This window comes from Pan paniscus, chromosome 3 (assembly GCF_029289425.2).
Source record: "Pan paniscus chromosome 3, NHGRI_mPanPan1-v2.0_pri, whole genome shotgun sequence".
Taxonomy (NCBI): Eukaryota; Metazoa; Chordata; class Mammalia; order Primates; family Hominidae; genus Pan; species Pan paniscus.
In genome coordinates this window covers 10,668,924-10,680,374 of record NC_073252.2, presented here as the reverse complement: position 1 = coordinate 10,680,374, position 11,451 = coordinate 10,668,924, and positions in this window count along the sequence as shown.

Below are 11,451 nucleotides of genomic sequence, written 5' to 3'. Positions count from 1 at the left end.
GATGACTTTAGTTAATGACGTATTATATATTTTAAAATAGGTAGAAGGGGCCGGGCACGGTGGCTCATGCCTGTAATCCCAGCACTTTGGGAGGCTGAGTCAGGCGGATCACTTGAGGTCAGGAGTTTCAGACCCCAACATGGTGAAACCCCATCTCTACAAAAAATACAAAAAAATTAGGCAGGCGTGGTGGCACATGCTTGTAGTCCCAGCTACCTGGGAGGCTAAGGCAGGAGAATTGCTTGAACTCAGGAGATGGAGGTTGCAGTGAGCCAGGATCACACCACTGCACTCCAGCTTGGGCGACAGAGCAAGACTCCGTCTCAAAAAAAAGAAGAAAAAAAAATTAGCCGGGCATGGTGGCGCATGCCTGTAATCCCAGCTACTCAGAAGGCTGAGGCAGGAGAATTGCTTGAACCTGGCAGGTGGAGGTTGCAGTGAGCCGAGATCATGCCATTGCACTCCAGCCTGGGGAACAAGAAACTCCATCTCAAAAAAAATATATATATAACATATGTTATATATATATATTTGTTATATATGTACATATATAAAACTACACACATATATATATATGTATATATGTAGAAGACAGGACTTGAAATGGTCCCAACACATAGAACTGGTAAACGCTCAAGGTGGTAGATACCTTAACTACCTTCACTTGCTCATTACGCATTGTATGCATGTAACAAAACATCATGTGTACCCTATAAATATGTACAAATATTATGTATCAAAAAACTTTTAAAAAATTAAATACTAGATGAGTCACTTCATTTCATCTAGCCCCAATATTATATAAATCCCTGTCTTTTAAAGGATTATGTATTATATTTAGCAGGAAATAGTGTTCTTCTTTCCAGTGTATATTTATTTTGATAGAAATTTCACTAGGAAAGCCATAAAAAAATTATGATTTAGAACTCAGGTTTCTCAAATAAAATGAGAAGATCATTATTGCCAGTTGTATTTGCTAGTAATTTACACAAATGCTTTCTAAAACTGGAAGTTATCCATATATTCAACGACAGTAAGAACTAAGACTTGTAAGAAAGCTAAAAATAAATAGCCATAATAAATATTTAAATGAAGTAATTTTTAAAAGCAAAATAAATTTTTAACCTGTAGAATATAGGGGTTGGACTAGGTCATAATAATAATGCTGTTTATTATTACTGTCATTATTACTACCATCAAGTAGAGCTGGAAGGAACCCTATTGCAGTCCATCTAAACCAGATTCTCAAGCGAGCATTCTTCTGTCTTGACCCTAGATTGGCAGACAAGATCCCATTTGCTGGCACAGCTGGAGAACCATGGGCCATATGGCCTGAGCACACACAGGACAAGCCCTCTCTGCAGCCAGGCAGACAGTCAGGCACCAATAGAAGAGAGCTCAGAAGGAGCTGATCCTTCCATACTCACTTCCTTCTCCCAGAGGCAGTACTTGCATGTCATTCCATTTCCAGTGGAGAAGAATGAGTGGGGATGGGCATAGGTAGCGTGTCTCTGGGTGTCATTCTAGTGGAAGACCCATTATGGCAACCACTGAAGATCTCATGGCAACCATTGAGGTTCTCATGGCAACCACTGAGGTTCTTCACAATGCTGGATATGTTCTGCTTGTCTCTTCACCACCCTGCTTATGTCCAGAGAGGCCGAACTCTATGGACTGAAGTATAAGGGCTCCCTTAATCTCTGGCTTCTGTTTGGGTTTGAAGATCAGAAGGTAGCAGGATAAAAAGGTCAGGGTATATGTATACCTCTAGTTTCCCCATTGCCAAGATCTCCTTCAGAAGTACTTATATTTCTCCACTTAAGACCACAGCCAGGGGCAGAACTAGTTTTTTGAGGTGAGGTGGACATTTACACAAATTTTGGACCCTCCTTTAAATAAAAAATTGGCTGGGTGCAGTGGCTCACTCCTGTAATCTGAGCATTTTGGGAGGCTACAGTGGGTGGATTGCTTAAGCTCAGGAGTTCAAGACCAGCCTGGGCAACATAGTTAAACCTCGTTTCTACAAAAAAATAAAAATAAAAATAGAAAAAATTAGCAGGGCATGGTGGTGCATGCCTGTCGTCCGACCTACTCAGGAGGCTGAGGTGGGAGGATTGTTTGAGCCCAGCAGGTGGAGTCTGCAGTGAGCCGTGATGGCATCACTGTACTCCAGCCTGGGTGACAGAGCAAGAACCCATCTCAAAAATAATAATAATAATGTGGGCTGGCAAGATGACCAAATAGGAACAGATCCAGTCGGCAGCTCCCAGCGAGATCAATGCAGAAGGCAGGTGATTTCTGCATTTCCAACTGAGGTACCCGGCTCATCTCACTGGGACTGGTTAGACAGTGGGTGCGGCCCACAGAGGGCAAGCCAAAGCAGGATGGGGGCGTCACCTCACCTGGGAAGCACAAGGGGTTGGGGAACTCTCTCCTAGCCATGGGAAGCTGTGAAGGACTGTGCTGTGAGGAACAGTGCACTCTGGCCCAGATACTATGCTTTTCCCACGGTTTTCACAAGCTGCAGTCCAGGAGATTCCCTTGGGTGCCTATGCCACCAGGGCCCTGGGTTTCAAGCACAAAACTAGGCGGTCATATGGGCAGACACTGAGCTAGCTGCCGGAGATTTTTTCATACCCCAGTGGTGTCCAGAATGCCAGTGAGACAGAACCATTCACTCGCCTGGAAAGGAGGCTGAAGCCAGGGAGTAGAGTCAAGTGGTCTAGCTCAGTGGATCCCACCCCACGGAGCCCAGCAAGCTAAGACCCACTGACTTGAAATTCTTGCTACCAGCACAGCAGTCTGAAGTCGACCTGGGACACTTGAGCTTGGTTGGGGGAGGGGCATCTGCATTACTGAGGCTTGAGTAGGCGGTTTTCTCCCTCACGGTGTAAACAAAGCCACCAAGAAGTTCGAACTGGGAGGAGCCCACAGAAGCTCAGCAAAGCCACTGTACCCAGACTGCCTCTCTACATTCCTCCTCTCTGGGCAGGGCATCTCTGAAAGAAAGGCAGCAGCCCCAGTCAGGGGCTTATAGATAAAACTCCCATCTCCCTGAGATAGAGCACCTGGGGGAAAGGGCAGCTGTGGGCGCAGCTTCAGCAGACTTAAACATTCCTGCCTGCTGGCTCTGAAGACAACAGCGGATCTCCCAGCACAGTGCTTGAGCTCTGCTAAGGGACAGACTGCCTCCTCAAGTGGGTCCCTGACCCCTGTGCCTCCTGACTGGGAGACACCTCCCAGTCAGGGAGGTGGCGTCTGGCAGGTGTCCCTCTGGGATGAAGCTTCCAAAGGAACAGGTAGCAATCTTTGCTGTTCTACAGCCTCTGCTGGTGATACCCAGGCAAACAGGGTCTAGAGTGGACCTCCACCAGACCTGCAGCATACGGGCCTGACTGATAGAAGGAAAACTAACAAACAGAAAGGAATAGCATCAACATCAACAAAAAGGACATCCACACAGAAACCCCATCTGAAGGTCACCAACATCAAAGACCAAAGGTAGATAAATCCACGAAGATGAGGAAAAAACAGCACAAAAAGCCTGAAAATTCCAAAAACTAGAAAGCCTCTTCTCCTCCAAAGGATCACAACTCCTTGCCAGCAAGGGAACAAAACTGGATGGAGGATAAGTTTGATGAAGTGACAGAAGTAAGCTTCAGAAGGTGGGTAATAACAAACTCCTCTGAGCTAAAGGAACATGTTCTAACCCAATGCAAGGAAGCTAAGAACCTTGAAAAAAGGTTAGAGGAATTGCTAACTAGAACAACCAGTGTAGAGAAGACTGGTAGAGATGACTTGATGGAGCTGAAAAATAAAATATGAGAACTTCATGAAGCATACACAAGTATCAAAAGCCGAATTGATCAAGCAGAAGAAAGGATATCAGATATTGAAGATCAACTTAATGAAATAAAGCGTGAAAACAAGATTGGAGAAAAATGAATGAAAAGGAATGAACAAAACCTCCAAGAAATATGGGACTATATGAAAAGACCAAGCCTATTTTTGATTGGTGTACCTGAAAGTGACAGGGATAATGGAATCAAGTTGGAAAACACCCTTCAGGATATTATCCAGGAGAACTTCCCCAACCTAGCAAGACAGGCCAACATTCAAATTCAGGAAATACAGAGAACACTATAAAGATACTCCTCGAGAAGAGCAACCCCAAGACGTATAATCTTCAGATTCACCAAGGTTGAAATGAAGGAAAAAATGTTAAGGGCAGCCAGAGAGAAAGGTCGGATTACCCACGAAGGGAAGCCCATCAGACTAACAGCAGATCTCTCTGCAGAAACCCTACAAGCCAGAAGAGAGTTGGGGCCAATATTCAACATTCTTAAAGAATTTTCAACCCAGAATTTCATATCCACCCAAACTAAGCTTCATAAACGAAGGAGAAATAAAATCCCTTACAGATAAGCAAATGCTGAGAGATTTTTGTCACACCAGGCCTGCCTTACAAGAGCTCCTGAAGGAAGCACTAAATATGGAAAGGAAAAACCGGTAACAGCCACTGCAAAAACATACCAAAGTGTAAAGACCTTCAACACTATAAAGAAACTGCATCAACTAATGGGTAAAATAACCAGCTAGCATCATAATGACAGACCAAATTCACACATAACAATATTAGCCTTAAATGTAAATAGGCTAAATGCCCCAATTAAAAGACACAGACTAGCAAATTGGATAGAGTCAAGACCCATCAGTGTGCTGTATGCAAGAGACCCAACTCACATGCAAAGACACACATGGGTTCAAAATAAAGGGATGGACAAATATTTACCAAGCAAAGGAAAAGCAAAACAAACAAACAAACAAAACAGCATTTGCAATCCTAGTCTCTGATAAAACAGACTTTAAACCAACAAAGAACAAAAAAGACAAGGGCATTACATAATGGTAAAGGGATCAATGCAACAAGAAGAGCTAACTATCTTAAATATATATGTACCCAATACAGGAGCACCCAGATTCATAAAGCAAGTTCTTAGAGACCTACAAAGAGACTTAGACTCCCACACAATAATAGTGGGAGACTTTAACACCCCACTGTCAATATTAGACAGATTGAGACAGAAAATTAACAAGGATATTCAGGACTTGAACTCAGCTCTGGACCAAGTGGACCTAATAAACTTCTACAGAACTCGCCACCCCAAATCAACAGTATATACATTCTTCTCAGCACCACATCACACTTACTGTAAAATTGACCACATAATTGTATGTAAAACACTCCTCAGCAAATGCAGAAGAATGGAAATCATAACAAACAGTCTCTCAGACCACAAGGCAATCAAATTAGAACTCAGGATTAAGAAACTCACTCAAAACTGCACAACTACATGGAAATTGAACAACCTGCTCCTGAATGACTACTGGGTAAATAACGAAATTAAGGCAGAAATAAATAAGTTATTTGAAATCAATGAGAACAAAGACACAAAGTGCCAGAATTTCTGGGACACAGCTAAGCAGTATTTAGAGGGAAGTTTGTAGCACTAAATTTCCACAGGAGAAAGCAGGATAGATCTAAAATCGACACCCTAACATCACAATTAAAAGAACTAGAGAAGCAAGAGCAAATGCATTCAAAAGCTAGCAGAAGACAAGAAATAACTAAGATCAGAGCAGAACTGAAGGAGATAGAGAAATGAAAAACCCTTCAAAAAAATCAGTGAATCCAGAAGCTAGTTTTTTGAGGATTAACAAAATAGGTAGACCACTAGCCAGACTAATAAAGAAGAAAAGAGAGAAGAATCAAACAGACACAATAAAAAATGATAAAGGGGATATCACCACTGATCCCACAGAAATACAAACTATCATCAGAGAATACTATAAACACCTCTATGCAAATAAACTAGAAAATCTAGAAGAAATGGATAAATTCCTGGACACATTCACCCTCCCAAGACTAAACCAGGAAGAAGCTGAATCCCTGAATAGACCAATAACAAGTTCTGAAATTGAGGCAGAAATTAATAGCCCACCAACCAAAAAAAAAAGCCCAGGACGAGATGGATTCACAGCCGAATTCTACCAGAGGTAAAAAGAGGAGCTGGTACCATTCCTTCTGAAACTATTTCAAACAATAGAAAAAGAGGGACTCCTCCCTAACTCATTTTATGAGGTATTATCCTGATACCAAAACATGGTAGAGACACAACAAAAAAAAGAAAATTTCAGGCCAATGTCCCTAATGAACATCAATGAGAAAATCCTCAATAAAATACTGGCAAACTGAATCCAGCAGCACATCAAAAAGCTTAGCCATCACGATCAAGCAGTCTTCATTCCTGGGATGCAAGGCTAGTTCAACATATGCAAATCAATCAATGTAATCCATCACATAAACAGAACCAATGACAAAAACCACATGATTATCTCAATAGATGCAGAAAAGGCCTTCGATAAAATTCAACACCCCTTCATGCTAAAAACTCTCAATAAACTAGGTATTGATGGAACATATCTAAAAATAATAAGAGCTATTTATGACAAACTTGCAGCCAATATCATACTGAGTGGACAAAAGCTGGAAGCATTTCCTTTGAATACCGGCACAAGACAAGGATGCCCTCTCTCACCACTCCTATTCAACATAGTATTGGAAGTTCTGGCCAGGGCAGTCAGGCAAGAGAAACAAATAAAGGGTATTCAAATAAGAAGAGAGGAAGTCAAATTGTCTCTGTTTGCAGATGACATGATTGTATATTTAGAAAACCCCATTGTCTCAGCCCAAAATCTCCTTAAGCTGATAAGCAACTTTAGCACAGTCTCAGGATACAAAATCACTGTGCAAAAATCACAAGCATTCCTGTACACCAATAATAGCTAAATCATGAGTGAACATCCATTCACAATTGCTACAAAGAGAATAAAATACCTAGGAATACAAGTTACAAGGGATGTGAAGGACCTGTTCAAGGAGAAGGACAAACCACTGCTCAAGGAAATGAGACAGGACACAAACAAATGGAAAAATATTCCATGTTCGTGGATAGGAAGAATCAATATCAAGAAAATGGCCATACTGCTGAAATTAATTTATAGAGTCAATGCTACCCATCAAGCTACTATTTACTTTCTTCACAGAATTAGAAAAAACTACTTTAAATTTCACATGGAACCAAAAAAGAGCCTGTATAGCTAAGACAATCCTAAGCAAAAAGAACAAAGCTGGAGTCCTTACAGTACCTGACTTCAAACTATATTACCAGGCTACAGTAACCAAAACAGCAATGGTACTGGTACCAAAACAGATATATAGACCAATGGAACAGAACAGAGGCCTCAGAAATAACACCACACATCTACAACAACAAACCTGCACATTCTGCACATATATCCCAGAACTTAAAGTATAATTTTTAAAAAGTCAAAACAGTCAAAAATAATAATAGCTACAGGTTTTCAAGAAATATATAATATAAAAAATGTAAATAGTGAAATAAGTGAAAAAATTGTGTGGGGGGCAGGTACAAGTCTAATGTTTCTGTATGCAACAGAATTTATGTTATCAGTGTAAAATAGTCTGTTATACTTATGAGATGTTTTATTTCAGTCCTAAGTAAACACAAACCAAAAAACCATAGCAGATACACAAACAATAAAGAAAAGGGAATAAAAACTTAGCACTACAAAAAGAAATAATAATAAATGCTCCCTCTCTGGGTGGACATCGGCTAAATTTGGTCTGGATTTCCTTTCTGCTCTAACAGGACAGCACTGAGTTCAAGGCCTCGCAATTGCTGTGTTCTCTCTCCCTCAGCGCCCAGAGATGCCCTCTGCATCATGCTGCTTTGCCTGCTGCTGCCAATGGGTGAGGGAGGGGTGGTGTTGGCAATTCAGGGCTGTTTTTTCTATCTCTTTAGTGCCTCTTTCAGCTATATGAAATTAAAACCAGGTGCTGTGTGTGCTCACATGATTATTAGTTCTTATAAAGGTGTTTTTTTCTGTGTAGATAGGTGTTAACTTGGTGGTCTTGTTGGGGGGACAATCAGTGGAGCTTTCTATTCTATCATCTTGCTTTGCCTTTCCTCACTGTATCTTTGTATTCAAATTTCTCTCTTCTCAGGATACCAGCCATACTGGATTTAGAGTCCACTGTAATCCAATATGACCACCTAATTATATCCGCAGAGATCCTATTTCTATATATGGTCATATTGATAACTTTTAGGGCTTTAGACTTCAGGGAACACAATTCAATCCACAACAGTGCACATATGTGAAGTTTCTCTATTAACCTTTAGTCTACAGTCTAGACTTTAAGACAAACAATCAGACAACAATATGCATCCCCCTTGCCTCAATTTGGCAATGTTTGTCATCTAGGCTTCTCGCCAGGTTGTCTTATTTAGCTTTTAGTAAACTACTTTAAGACTTGCATTTTAATTTTAGTGTTTCTCTGAAGCATTTGAAAATTAATCATTCTAGTTTTCTTAAAACCTTCCTTTCTCTAGCCTTTCCAAATCAGTGTTTCTTCCTGAGTTGTCATCTATCCTTCCAAGCATCTCCTTCAAGTATCTATCTGTGTCAGGGGTCCCACCAAGACCACCGCGAGTTTTCATGGCCCACTACAAGAGCTCTCAGGACCCATCATATAGTCATACTCGTAGCTAAGATTTATAACAATGAAGGGATACAAAATATAGTGAGCAAAAGGGGAGGGTACATAGAGACACGTCCAGAATAAACCAGGTGCAAGCCCCCAGGAATCTTCTAATTGTGGAGTCACACAGGTCACACTTAATTCCTACTGCAAGGAGTTGTGACAAAGTACCTATCTGGGAAGCTCATTAGAGGTTTTTATTGAGCTCATAAAAAACAGAGTTTTTATTGGGGCCTGGTTTTGTTGACAACCTCTGCCTGGCATGCATTCAGCACAAACCACACAGTGAGACACTCTTATTGAGAGGAAACTTCCTATCAGTGTGAGTAACTGTTTACCAGCCTGGGGCCAACCTTCAAGCAGACGCTTCTAAAGATCAGTCTCAGACCCCGCTGTGTTAGCTCTTTTCTTCTACCCTTTACCACTTCCCTTCTCTTTTTGCCATTCCCTTGGGATCTTCCTAAATGTTTATTTCTCCAGATGAATTAAATAATAGTTAAATAACATTTAAAGTAATTTTTTTGAATGGTGGGCATTACTTGAGATTATAATTTGTTTATGATATATAAAGATGTATTTCCATTTTTGACATGGTGAAAAAAATGATAGACAACAGAGGCATATCCTGTGCTTGCATACGTAGGAAGTCAATATTATTCAAATAGAAAGAGAGGAAGTCAAACTACCTCTTTGCAGACAATATATTTCTATCTAGAAAACCCCATAGTCTCTGTCCAAAGGCTCCTAGAACTGATAAACAACTGCAGTGAAGTTTCAGAATATCAAATTGATATACAAAAATTATACACCAGTAACATCCAAGCTGAGGGCAAAATCTAGAATGCAATCCCATTCACAAAAGCCAAAAAAAAAAAAAAACAAGATACCTGGGAACACAACTAACTAGAGAGGTGAAACATCTCTGCAAAAAGGATTACAAAACACTGCTTAAAAAAATCAGAGATGACGGCCAGCATGGTGGCTCATGCCTGTAATCCCAGCACTTTGGGATGCTGAGGTGGGCAGATCACCTGTCAGGAGTTCAAGACCAGCCTGGCCAACATGGTGAAACCCTGTCTCTACTAAAAATACAAAAATTAGCCAGGCATGGTGGCAGGTGCCTGTAATCCCAGCTTCTTGAGAGGCTGAGGCAGGAGAATTGCTTGAACCTGGGTGGCAGTGAGCCGAGATTGCACCACTATACTCCAGCCTGGGCCACAGAAGAAGACTCCATCTAAAAAAAAAAAAGGGAAAAGAAAAGAAATCAGAGATGACACAAACAAAGGTAAAAACATTCCATGTTCATGGATAGGAAGACTAGACTCAACATTGTTAAAATGGCCTTATTACCCAAAGCAACTTACAGATTCAGTGCTATTTCTCTCAGACCAGCAACATCATTTTTCACAGAATTAGAAAAAAAAATGGTTCTAAAATTCATATGGAACTAAAAAGGAGACTGAAGAGCCAAAGGAATCCTAAGCTGAAAGAACAAAGCCAGAAGCACCACACTACTGGACTTCAAACTATACCACAAGGCTACAGTAACCACAACAACATGGTACTGGTACCAAAACAGATATATAGACCAATGGAATAGGTTAGGAAACCCAGAAATAAAGCCACACACCTACAACCATCTGGTCTTTGACAAAATTGACAAAAACGAGAAATGGGGAAAGGACTCCTTAATTAATAGTGCTGTGATAACAGGCTAGCCATATGCAGAAGATTGAAACTGGACCCCTTCCTTTCACCACATACAAAACTCAATTTAAGATGGATTAAAGACTTAAATGTAAGACCTAAAACTATGAAAACCTTAGAAGAAAACCTAGAAAATGCCATTCAGGACATAGGTCTTGGCAAAGATTTCAGGACAAAGTCTTCAGAAGCAATTGCAATAAAGAATATTTATAGATAAGTAGGACCCAATTAAATAACTTCTGCACAGCAAAAGAAACTATCAACAGAGTAAACAGACAACCTCCAGAATGGGATAAAATATATGCAAACTATGCACCTGACAAAGTTCTAATATCGAGAATCTACAGGGAATCTTAAATCAGCAAGCAAAAAACAAGCAACCTTGTTAAAATGGGTAAAGGACATGAACAGACATTTCTCAAGACGACATTTCTCAAAAGAAGACATATGCACAGCCAAACATGGAAAATGCTGAACATCACTAATCATTAGAGAAATGCAAATCAAAACTACAATGAGGTGTCATATCCCACCCCAGTCAGAATGTCTATTATTAAAGTCAGAAAATTACAGATGCTGGCAAGATTGTGGAGAAAACGGAATGCTTATATACTTCTGGTGGGAATGTAAATTAGTTCAGCCACTGTAGAAAGCAGTTGGAGATTTCTCAAAGAACTCAGAACTACTGTTTGACCCAGCAAAATCATTATTGAGTATATGCCTGTATTAGTCCATTCTCGCACTGCTATAAATAAATACCTGAAACTGGGTAATTCCTAAAGAATAAAGGCTTAATTGGCTTACGGTTCTGCAGGCTGCACAGGAAGCATGATGCTGGCCTCTGCTTCTGGGGAGGTCTCAGGAAACTTTCAATCATGGCAGAAGGCAAAAGGGAAGCAAGGCACATCTTACGTGGCCAGAGCAGAAGGAAGAGAGTGAGGGGGGAGGTGCTACACACTTTTAAACAGCCAGTTCTCATGAGAACTAACTCACTACCATGAGAACAGCACCAAAGGGATGATGCTAAATCCTTCATAAGCAGCCTGCCCACCTCTGAACCTAAAAGGTGAAAAAGGAGAAAAAAAAGATTTGATTATGTATAGGTCCCCCACATTTCT